Below are 12,153 nucleotides of genomic sequence, written 5' to 3' on the forward strand. Positions count from 1 at the left end.
AAAAGTTCCGGCCAGCGCTAAGGGCTGGATCGGAGGCGGCTGACGTCACGACGTCGGCTGACGTCGATGACGTCACTCCGCTCGTCGCTATGGCGACGATATAAGCAAAACAAGGAAGGCCGCTCATTGCGGCCTTCCTTGTTTATTCTGGGCGCCGGAGGCGATCGGAAGATCGCCTCCGGAGCGCCCTCTAGTGGGCTTTCATGCAGCCAACTTTCAGTTGGCTGCATGAAATAGTTTTTTTTTTATTTAAAAAAAACCCTCCCGCAGCCACCCTGGCGATTTAATCAGAACGCCAGGGTGGTTAAGGAGGTCAACTGTCAGCAAAAGCTCAGCAAATACAATATTTATTGAAAACACTATGAATGATGTGTTTCGCAGGACGAGTCAGGCTTCCTCAGGTCAATACAAGTGTCTTTCTGCAGCAAGCAAACAAAGCGTGAAATGCCTTCAACTTTAACAGGCACTTGCCGCAGAAAGACACTTATTTAAAGGACACATCCAAGACGGCAAAATAATTAATAAACAGTACCTTCTCCTCTTCTGCCTTCTTCATAGATCCTATCTGCATTCTCATCGCTCCGGTAATTGCCCGTGACCCCAGAAGTACTTTATTTCAGTAAGTTCCTCTATAACTTACTGCTTTAAGGGACGCAGGTGCACTCCCTATCTGTATTTTGGGCAGCGCATGCGCAGTGTCTGTAAGCGTGGACATGTACCCCTCATGTCCGCCCTTAGATTTCGTCACTGAGGGGAGGAGGCAAGAGGGAGAGTGGACATGACATCACAATTTCCCCGGAAGAAGGAATGAGTATGTTCTGCCCACTCTCCGCAAATCTTCAGCGCTTGTGTTCCACAAGAGACATAAAGATTTATTGGGTCTGCGTGTGGGGTGGGGGGTTGCGGATCCACAATTTTCCGGATTTGGAAAAAATGGAAAAAAAAAATGGCAGCCTCCATATCCCTCCAACTACAGTTCTCCTTTAAGGGAAGTTCCAGGAAGATTAAAAAGCAACAATCTACTTACCTCGGGCTTCCTCCAGCCCCTGGCAGCCGTCCTGTGCCCTCGCTGCAGCTCCGGGGGCTCCCGGTCCCCTCCACTGCAGAAGCCGACCTCGCCAGATGGGCATCTTCCTGCGCTCCAGCGTGTGGCTCATGTGGTCGCACTGACATCATACAGAGTGTACTGCGCAGACTCAGAACTACTCCACCTGTGCAGTACAGTCCAGATGTATATGGCTGATCCTGCTGCTACACAAGTCCGGGCCGTGTTAATTACTATTCCCCCTCCAGGCCGCCATGTATACCGTCTTTCCCGCGCAATGTATCCCCCTCCCCTTCGCTCCCTCCCTGTGCCGAGTCGCGAGCGGAGCATTACCGTTACAACAGAAGAAACTCACCGGCTTCCGACGTGCCAGCGGTAACGTCTTTCCTCAGCAGCGTCCAGCTTCCTCTCCCTGGCAACGACAGCTCTAGTCATGTGACGCAGCACGTCCGCATCACATGATATGAGCCGCCGTTGTCAAACAGAGGAACCCAGGCGCTGCTGAAGAGAGAAGTTATCGCTGCTACGTCGGAAGCCGGTGAGTATCCTCTGCTGTAATGCTCTGCTCGCCACTCTGCAGAGGGAAGGGCTTTACTGGGCTGGGGCTGCCGTTCTGTAGCCGAGGGGACCTGGTCCAGGGCAGCACATCAGGGAGGGAGGGAAGGGCTTTACTGGGCTGGGGCTGCCGTTCTGTAGCCGAGGGGACCTGGTCCAGGGCAGCACATCAGGGAGGGAGGGAAGGGCTTTACTGGGCTGGGGCTGCCGTTCTGTAGCCGAGGGGACCTGGTCCAGGGCAGCAGGGGCGCTCGGATGTGCCTCATCCACGAATTCGGCAATCCGCGTGGTTGCAAAAAAAAAATCCGCATTCGGCCCCGCCGCATGCGGATTTTCGTCCGCGTCCACGCAACCACGCGGATTTTCTGCCGTGAATGGCGTAATCACGCGTGGATTCCCACCCGGAGGCGGAATTTCTTTTAACGTTAATAACAAAGCCCCCATACATGCTACAATCCCCCAAATTGCATGGATTATCGAGGTGATAAGGGGCAACATAACTTCAACACAGTGGCGTAGCTATGGAGCTTTGGGCCCCGATGCAAGTTTTACAATCGGGCCCCCCAAGCACTCTATACATAACAATTAATGTGGCGCACCAAAACCTGCCAATGGCAACTACAGTGTCAGAGGTACAAGAAGGGGATGGGGAGCAGTTTGTTAATGTTTACTACTATTCAAAGTATCTATAGAAGTGATTATTACCAGCACCGGACCAATAGAGAGCTAATACTGTAGTTGAGGGAGGGCCCTTTGGGGCCCCTCTGGCCCAAGGGCCCCGATGCGGTCGCTACCTCTGCACCCCCTATTGCTACGCCCCTGCTTCAACATAAAAAATTCCAAAAGATTTTTTTTTTTTTTTATTGGCTTTTAAAGACAAATCACCACTGTAAATGGGGCTATTAATTGGTAATATGTGGTTTTAAAAAGGGATATACGCGTTAAGCAATCAAAGAGGTGAAGGCGAGTTCCAATGGCACTTGGCGGCGAAGGTACCGCTGGAGGAGGATGAGTGGCTGACGCCAAAAAGGTCCCAGAGAGGTTTTTGTAATTTTTTTTTTTTGCAACAATTAGCAATGACATCGCAGCAGAGTTGTCAGTGGACACGGGCAGTGTGAACGCAGAGTGCAGTGGTGGTAGCGACTGAGTCAGGAGAAGGACTATGCGGGCAGTCAGTTCAGCAGCACAGAAGGACCATGGCAACATACTGGTAGTAGTAGTAGCAGCACAGCGTCATAGTGCTGGCCAAAAAATTAAATGCACCCGGTGACCCGGGCAGTGTGAACGCAGACAGAGTATATTGGTGGAAGCGAGTGAGTCAGGAGGAGGAGGACAATGCCGGCGGTCAATTCAGCAGCACAGAAGGACCATGGCAACATACTGGTGCTAGTAGTAGCAGCACAGCGTCATAGTGCTGGCCAAAAAATTAAATGCACCCGGTGACCCGGGCAGTGTGAACGCAGACAGAGTGCATTGGTGGAAGCGACTGAGTCAGGAGGAGGAGGACAATGCGGGCGGTCAGATCAGCAGCAGCAGCAGCAGCACAGAACGACCATGGCAACATACTGGTGGTAGTAGTAGTAACACAGTGTCATAGTGCTGGCCAAAAAATTAAATGCACCCGGTGACCCGGGCAGTGATAACGCAGACAGAGTACATTGGTGGTACCGTGGTAGTGACTGAGTCAGGAGGAGGAGGAGGACAAAGCGGGCGCTGGATATACAACTAGGTCACTGAAGGATGCAGTGGGCACAGTACAAGGTCACTGAAGGATGCAGTGGGCACAGCAGTGGGCACTGGATATACAACTAGGTCACTGAAGGATGCAGTGGGCACAGTACAAGGTCACTGAAGGATGCAATGGGCACAGCAGTGGGCACTGGATATACAACTAGGTCACTGAAGGATGCAGTGGGCACACAAGGATGTCACACTGTGTAATGAAATGCTTATATGCCAGCGAGCGAGCAGTGGGCACTGGGCACGGCACAAGGTCACTGACAGAATGAATGAACAGCGCTGGCAGAGTGGCGGCGCCGACGGTGTGACTGGCTGCCTGCAAATAGTACAAGTGAAGTGTATAACTGTCACTGAAATAATATACAAGTGTGTAATGAGATGCTTATATGCCAGCGAGCGAGCAGTGGGCACTGGGCACGGCACAAGGTCACTGACAGAATGAATGAACAGCGCTGGCAGAGAGTGGCGGTGCCGGCGGTGTGACTGGCTGCCTGCAAATAGTACAAGTGAAGTGTATAACTGTCACTGAAATAATATACAAGTGTGTAATGAGATGCTTATATGCCAGCGAGCGAGCAGTGGGCACTGGGCACGGCACAAGGTCACTGACAGAATGAATGAACAGCGCTGGCAGAGAGTGGCGGCGCCGGCGGTGTGACAGGCTGCCTGCAAATAGTACAAGTGTAAAACTCACTGGAATATACAAGTGAACACTGCAGCTGCACTAACCTGCCTGCCTGCACTACACACAGATAATCCCCACTCCCACTACACTGACTACACTGCAGCAATGAACCTGCCTACACTACACACAGTTAAATAATCACTAGACTCCCACACTCCCACTACACTACACTGACTACAACTAACTACAGCAATCACTCACTGACTAGCTAACTGTGTACAGTATAAGAGCAGTGTTAGCAAAAAAAACGCTTTGTTTTTAACACAATAAATGCACTTGCTCAAACAACAATGGCCTGGAGATAATCCTCTCAGCACCACAGTCTAGCAAGGACAGAGCTTTTCCATCATGGCCGCCGCTTTATATTCAGGAGGGGAGGGCATAGCTCCCCTCCTGTGATTGGTTGCTAGGGCCCTCTGATTGGCCTGCAATGTGTCACTTCCGCATAGTTTGACGCATTTCCGCTAACCACGACTTCAGCGCCGGGTTTCACGAGCGTGAATGCGGATTTCTGTCCGCATTCACGCGAAGCCGAAGCAGATTTTCGTGGTTGAAAATCTATTCACGGCTTAGCGTGTCCGAGGCGGAATGCGTCAAAATGGTCGTGAATCCACGCGTAAGCGTGATCACGACCTGGCGGTGAGCACCACTGCAGGGCAGCACATCAGGGAGGGAGGGAAGGGCTGTACTGGGCTGGGGCTGCCGTCCTGGGCCAGGGCACTACAGGGCAGCACATCAGGTAGGGAGGGAATGAAGGGCTGTACTGGGCTGGGGCTGCCGTCCTGGACCAGGGCACTACAGGGCAGCACATCAGGGAGGGAAGGGCTGTACTGGGCTGGGGCTGCCGTCCTGGGCCAGGGCACTACAGGGCAGCACATCAGGGAGGGAGGGAAGGGCTGTACTGGGCTGGGGCTGCCGTCCTGGACCAGGGCACTACAGGGCAGCACATCAGGGAGGGAGGGAAGGGCTTTACTGGGCTGGGGCTGCCGTCCTGTAGCCGAGGGGACCTGGTCCAGGGCAGCACATCAGGGAGGGAGGGAGGGAGGGAGGGAAGGGCTTTACTGGGCTGGGGCTGCCGTCCTGTAGCCGAGGGGACCTGGTCCAGGGCAGCACATCAGGGAGGGAGGGAGGGAGGGAAGGGCTTTACTGGGCTGGGGCTGCCGTCCTGGGCCAGGGCACTACAGGGCAGCACATCAGGGAGGGAGGGAAGGGCTGTACTGGGCTGGGGCTGCCGTCCTGGACCAGGGCACTACAGGGCAGCACATCAGGGAGGGAGGGAAGGGCTGTACTGGGCTGGGGCTGCCGTCCTGGACCAGGGCACTACAAGGCAGCACATCAGGGAGGGAGGGAAGGGCTTTACTGGGCTGGGGCTGCCGTCCTGGACCAGGGCACTACAGGGCAGCACATCAGGGAGGGAGGGAAGGGCTGTACTGGGCTGCCGTCCTGGACCAGGGCACTACAGGGCAGCACATCAGGGAGGGAGGGAAGGGCTTTACTGGGCTTGAGGCTGCCACTAGGGAACAAAATTAAGCCTTCCCCCGAAAATAAGACCTAGCATATTTGGGGCTGAAATTAATATACGACAGCGTCTTATTTTCGGGGAAACACAGTAGTGGGGAAATTATATAATTTGGCTTCCAGCGATTGCTGGAGGCTGAATTATTGTTTTTTAGGCAACCTCGGCTCCGTCTTCTGACGACGTCGACGTTACTGACTAAGCATCGCTGTAGACGTGATTCCCATTATAGTCTATGGTGGCACCGGCTGCGCCCAAATGTAGCAGCGCCAAAAAACAGCGCTGCGCCGCTTGCAGGGGCTGGAGGTAGCCCCAGGTAAGTAGATTGTTGCTTTATCTTCCTGCACCTTCCCTGTAACCTGAGGAAGTGTGACTCCTCCTGCAATATGCGTCAAAAGGCAGCAGCCAGCGCTGAGCCTGTAATGTCAGATATTGCAGCCCGGAAGCAGCCCTCCTCACTGAGTATCGCGCATGCTCAGTGGGAAGTTAGACATTATTTAGCTGAAATATCTCCGCTTCCGCACCACGTACACTCCCGAAATTTTCAGGGGAAGGAGGGGACCCCCAGATCCAGCTCTGTGTCGAATTGCAGCCCCCTAGCCCCGCTAGTTCCCGAGATAGGTTTGCTGCAATCAGTCTCGGGAACCAGCGGGGCTAGGGGGCTGCAATTCGGCACAGAGCTAGATGTGGGGGTCCCCTCCCTCCCCTGGAAATTTCGGGGGTGTACGTGGTGCGGAAGCGGAGATATTTAGGACGTTTCTCACGTGGCTGCACAATGTAATGGGGCGCAGGCTCCTACTGCGCATGCGGGGCTGCAATATCTGACATTACAAGCGCCCTAGTGGGGGGAGGGGAGTATTACATTGTATCTCTATTACATTTCTGTGGTACAGCAGCGAGGAGGCGCGCTCACTCACTGGCGGAGCGGGGACGCGCAGGGGGAGACCGGTAGTGGCGCGAGCCGCTGTCTCCAGTGTTTGGCGCGTTCTGCTCGCTGATTGGTCGGCGCGCTGTCAGTCACGGCGGAGACAGGCACGTCGAGATGGGCGGTTCTCCTGCTGATTGGCTGGGAGGCGGGGTTTCATACCGGCTTCGTGGACTTATTGGCCTATTTGTTTTCTACACGTGAGCTGAAGCCCCGCCCACTCATAACTGGTTATTTGAAACCGGCGCAGCGTCGATTGGCTGAGAGGCGGGGTCACGTGTCTGCCCGGCTTCCCATTGGCTGGAGGCTTCCTGCAGTCGCCGGAGCGGTGGAGGTGAGTGACTGGGGCACCACAAGGCTCAGCGTTACCCAAGGCACGCCCAGCAGAGTAGCCCTGCCAGTGGGAGGGAGGAGTCATTCCACACAGTGGTGTAAACATTGGGGGAGGGGCATAAAGGCTTTGCTGGGGACCTATGACTTACACCCCTGTGACAGGGGTGTAAGTCATAGGTCCCCAGCAAAGCCTTTATGCCCCTCCCCCAATGTTTACACCACTTTCCTTGCCAACCCATGGAGACCCTCAGAGCCTGGGGCCCCAACTACTGGCTCAGTTACCAGAGCCTGGGGCCCCAACTACTGGCTCAGTTACCAGAGCCTGGGGCCCCAACTACTGCCACAGTTAACAGAGCCTGGGGCCCCAACTACTGCCTCAGTTACCAGAGCCTGGGGCCCCAACTACTACCTCAGTTACCAGAACCTGGGGCCCCAACTACTGGCTCAGTTACCAGAGGCCTGGGGCCCCCACTACTGCCCCAGTTACCAGAGGCTGGGGCCCCAACTGCTGCCTCAGTTACCAGAGGCTGGGGCCCCAACTGCTGCCTCAGTTACCAGAAGCTGGGGCCCCAACTGCTGCCTCAGTTACCAGAGGCTGGGGCCCCAACTGCTGCCTCAGTTACCAGAGGCTGGGGCCCCAACTGCTACCTCAGTTACCAGAGGCTGGGGCCCCAACTGCTGCCTCAGTTACCAGAGGCTGGGGCCCCAACTGCTGCCTCAGTTACCAGAGGCTGGGGCCCCAACTGCTGCCTCAGTTACCAGAGGCTGGGGCCCCCACTACTGCCTCAGTTACCAGAGCCTGGGGCCCGAACTACTGCCTCAGTTACCAGAGCCTGGGGCCCCAACTACTGCCTCAGTTACCAGATCCTGGGGACCCAACTACTGCCCCAGTTACCAGAGCTTGGGGCCCCAACTGCTGCCTCAGTTACCAGAGCCTGGGGCTCAACTGCTGCCTCAGTTACCAGAGCTTGGGGCCCCAACTGCTGCCTCAGTTACCAGAGCCTGGGGCCCCAACTGCTGCCTCAGTTACCAGAGCCTGGGGCCCCAACTGCTGCCTCAGTTACCAGAGCCTGGGGCCCCAACTGCTGCCTCAGTTACCAGAGCCTGGGGCCCCAACTGCTGCCTCAGTTACCAGAGCCTGGGGCCCCAACTGCTGCCTCAGTTACCAGAGCCTGGGGCCCCAACTGCTGCCTCAGTTACCAGAGCCTGGGGCCCCAACTGCTGCCTCAGTTACCAGAGCCTGGGGCCCCAACTGCTGCCTCAGTTACCAGAGCCTGGGGCCCCAACTGCTGCCTCAGTTACCAGAGCCTGGGGCCCCAACTGCTGCCTCAGTTACCAGAGCCTGGGGCCCCAACTGCTGCCTCAGTTACCAGAGCCTGGGGCCCCAACTGCTGCCTCAGTTACTAGAGCCTGGGGCCCCAACTGCTGCCTCAGTTACCAGAGCCTGGTGCCCCAACTGCTGCCTCAGTTACCAGAGCCTGGTGCCCCAACTGCTGCCTCAGTTACCAGAGCCTGGTGCCCCAACTGCTGCCTCAGTTACCAGAGCCTGGTGCCCCAACTGCTGCCTCAGTTACCAGAGCCTGGGGCCCCAACTGCTGCCTCAGTTACCAGAGCCTGGGGCCCCAACTGCTGCCTCAGTTACCAGAGCCTGGGGCCCCAACTACTGCCTCAGTTACCAGAGCCTGGGGCCCCAACTACTGCCCCAGTTACCAGAGCCTGGTGCCCCAACTACTGCCTCAGTTACCAGAGCCTGGTGCCCCAACTACTGCCTCAGTTACCAGAGCCTGGTGCCCCAACTACTGCCTCAGTTACCAGAGCCTGGTGCCCCAACTACTGCCTCAGTTACCAGAGCCTGGGGCCCCAACTACTGCCTCAGTTATCAGAGGTGGGCCCCCAGCAGGGACTGCTCACCTCTAGTGCCCCTGTGCTCTCAGAGGGACTATTGGGGGGTGTCCTGTAAGACACCCCCCCCCCCCCCCAGGTGTCAGGGAGCCCGGCAGAGGAGAGCTCGGTGTGAGAATACGGTTACGTGACGTTTCCTGATACTAATACCTAGAAATTATTGCTACCAGGGCAGCACGGTGGCGTAGTGGTTAGCGCTCTCACCTTGCAGTGCTGGGTCCCTGGTTCATATCCCAGGCAGGGCAGTATCTGCAAGGAGTTTGTATGTTCTCCCCGCGGAGCAGTGCTTTTCAGCGCTGCTAGATTTGGGTGCAGCCGGCGCCTCCATAGACTTGAATAGGAATTACTTGTATCAGGCTCTCAGTGAGTGACGTTGGCGCTGGCAGAAGACGGAGCCGAAGTTGCTTTTAAAACACTATAATTCTGCCTCCAGCGATCGCTGGAAGCCGAATTAATTCATTCCCTACCATCCATGGCGGCCTGGAGGGGGAATAGTATGTAACACGGCCGGGACTTGGGCAGCAGCAGGATCAGCCATATACCGGCTGTATCCTGCGCCCAAGTCTACCGGCGCCGATTTCATATGTATGCTTCTCCCCGTGTCTGCGTGGGTTTCCTCCAGGTAATCTGGTTTCCTCACATCCCAAAACATACAGATAAGTTATAAAGCAAGGGAGAAAAAGACTGGCGCTAGATGTCAGCAGAAAGCATTGGTCTGATTCACCGGATTCTGTATTCTCTGCTTCCACATGCAACTCCTAGACAATCGCTGTATAAATTGTAGCAAAAGAGTGGCGAGGCACTGTAGTTGCAAAATGAGATACCTTTAGGCTACTTGCACACCAAGACATTGCGTTAGGTGCTACGTTAAGGTCGCAAAACGTGCACCTAACGCAAGGCCTGGTGCTCTTCGATGTGGACGTCAGAGTGAGCCGCGTTGTGCAGCTCACTCTGGCGTCCGTGATGCGTACTCTTGGACGCATGCGGCATCACGTGGTCCCGCCGGCCAATCGCCGCACAGAGTGGCCGCTCCAGGAAGTAAACACTGCACATCACAACGTGCAGTGAATAATAATTAGCCATGTGCCTGGCCGCTCTCCGCTCCTCCCCAACATGACTGAGCATGTGCAAACAGTCTAACGCGGCTTAAGCCGCTGTAACGCTACAGTATGCTGCACTTTCGGAAGAACGTGCAGCGTTACATGTAACGCAACGTGGGCAGTGTGAACAGCCCACTTGTGTTACATTGCTGTACGTTGGGGGAGCGTTACAGGCTGCACTGACGTGCGCCTGTAACGTCTTATTGTGTAAGCAGCCTTAATCCACGGTGTTGAGACACATCAGGGTAGACTGGGTGAGGGAGACCAGACAGCTGTTTCGCTTTAATAAAAGCTTCCTCAGAGGCCAATTCTTTCCATTGGCCTCTGAGGGAGCTTTTATTAAAGGAGCACTGTAGGGGGGTCGGGGGAAAATGAGTTGAAGTTACCCGGGGCTTCTCATGGTCCCCCGCAGACATCCTGTGCCTGCGCAGCCACTCACCGAAGCTCCGGCCCCGCCTCCGGTTCACTTCTGGAATTTCAGACTTTTAAGTCTGAAAACCACAGCGCCTGCACGGCCGTGTCCTCACTCCCACTGATGGCACCAGGAGAGTACTGCGCAGGCACAGACCATACTGGGCTTGTACAATACACTCCTGGTGACATCAGCTACTTAAGATCCGCACCATCAGAAAAAGTCCATCTTTATTAAAGTATCAAAATCATAAAAACATAGTAAAACAGCGTGGGAGAATGGCAGATGACGCACAGGCGTTTCGGACCTCCCAGTCCTTTCTCAAATCATCATAGACCCACACTGAGTGGACTTTTTCTGATGGTGCGGATCTTAAGTAGCTGCTGTCAACACTCGGTGCTCCAGAGTGGATCCTTGCACATCATACTGCAACCATTGGTGCTGTAACAATCTTGATTCAACTCCTGGTGACATCAGCAGGAGTGAAGACACGGCAATGCAGGCGCAGTGGTAGGGACTATACTGTGAGCTCCTCTGAGGACAGTCAGTGACATGACTATGTACTCTGTAATGTGCTGCAGAAGATGTCAGTGCTATATAAATACATAGTAATAATATGGTAGGTCATTAGACTATGACTATGGTAGGATTAGAGTGTGAGCTCTTCTGAGGACAGCCAGTGACATGACTATGTACTCTGTACAGTGCTGCAGAAGATGTCAGTGCTATATAAATACATAATAATATTATGGGGGGACATTACACTATGACTATGGTAGGATTAGAGTGTGAGCTCCTCTGAGGACAGTCAGTGACATGACTATGTACTCTGTAATGTGCTGCAGATGATGTCAGTGCTATATAAATACATAATAATAATATGGTAGGACATCAGACTATGACTATGGTAGGATTAGAGTGTGAGCTCCTCTGAGGACAGTCAGTGACATGACTATGTACTCTGTACAGTGCTGCAGAAGATGTCAGTGCTATATAAATACATAATAATAATATGGTAGGACATCAGACTATGACTATGGTAGGATTAGAGTGTGAGCTCCTCTGAGGACAGTCAGTGACATGACTATGTACTCTGTACAGAGCTGCGGAAGATGTTGGTGCTATATAAATACATAATAATATGGTAGGACATTAGACTATGACTATGGTAGGATTAGAGTGTGAGCTCCTCTGAGGACAGTCAGTGACATGACTATGTACTCTGTACAGTGCTGCAGAAGATGTCAGTGCTATATAAATACATAATAATACTATGGTAGGACATCAGACTATGACTATGGTAGGATTAGAGTGTGAGCTCCTCTGAGGACAGTCAGTGTCATGACTATGTACTCTGTACAGAGCTGCGGAAGATGTTGGTGCTATATAAATACATAATAATATGGTAGGACATATGACTATGGTAGGGTTAGACTGTGAGCTCCTCTGAGGACAGTCAGTGACATGACTATGTACTCTGTAATGTGCTGCAGGAGATGTCAGTGCTATATAAATACATAATAATAATAATATGGTAGGACATTAGACTATGACTATGGTGGGGATTAGAGTGTGAGCTCCTCTGAGGACAGTCAGTGACATGACTATGTACTCTGTAATGTGCTACAGAAGATGTCAGTGCTATATAAATACATAATAATATTAAGGTAGGACATTAGGCTATGGCTATGGTAGGATTGGATTGTGAGCTCCTCTGAGGACAGTCAGTGACATGACTATGTACTCTGTAAACTGCTGCAGAAGATGTCAGTGCTATATAAATACATAATAATAATATGGTAGGACATTAGACTATGACTATGGTAGGATTAGAGTGTGAGCTCCTCTGAGGACAGTCAGTGACATGACTATGTACTCTGTAATGTGCTGCAGCAGATGTCAGTGCTATATAAATACATAATAATAATATGGTAGGACAT

At 53.5% G+C, this 12,153-nt stretch overlaps 1 protein-coding gene across 5 annotated transcripts in view; it reads left to right on the plus strand.

Annotated features, from left to right (window-relative positions):
• Positions 1 to 12,153, plus strand: part of TTF2 (transcription termination factor 2) — an 84,752-nt gene that overhangs the window by 10,294 nt on the left and 62,305 nt on the right. For 2 of the 5 annotated variants that reach the window (XM_068271016.1, XM_068271020.1), the window contains exon 1: positions 6,680 to 6,800. The exons of 2 other annotated variants lie outside the window; for them this stretch is intronic. The gene's annotated coding sequence lies outside the window, so the exon portion shown is untranslated. Of the gene's footprint in view, positions 1 to 6,678; positions 6,801 to 12,153 lie in introns of those variants that run through there. One more of the 5 variants, XM_068271019.1, reaches the window with a different exon arrangement.

Source organism: Hyperolius riggenbachi, chromosome 2 (genome assembly GCF_040937935.1).
Source record: "Hyperolius riggenbachi isolate aHypRig1 chromosome 2, aHypRig1.pri, whole genome shotgun sequence".
Classification (NCBI taxonomy): Eukaryota; Metazoa; Chordata; class Amphibia; order Anura; family Hyperoliidae; genus Hyperolius; species Hyperolius riggenbachi.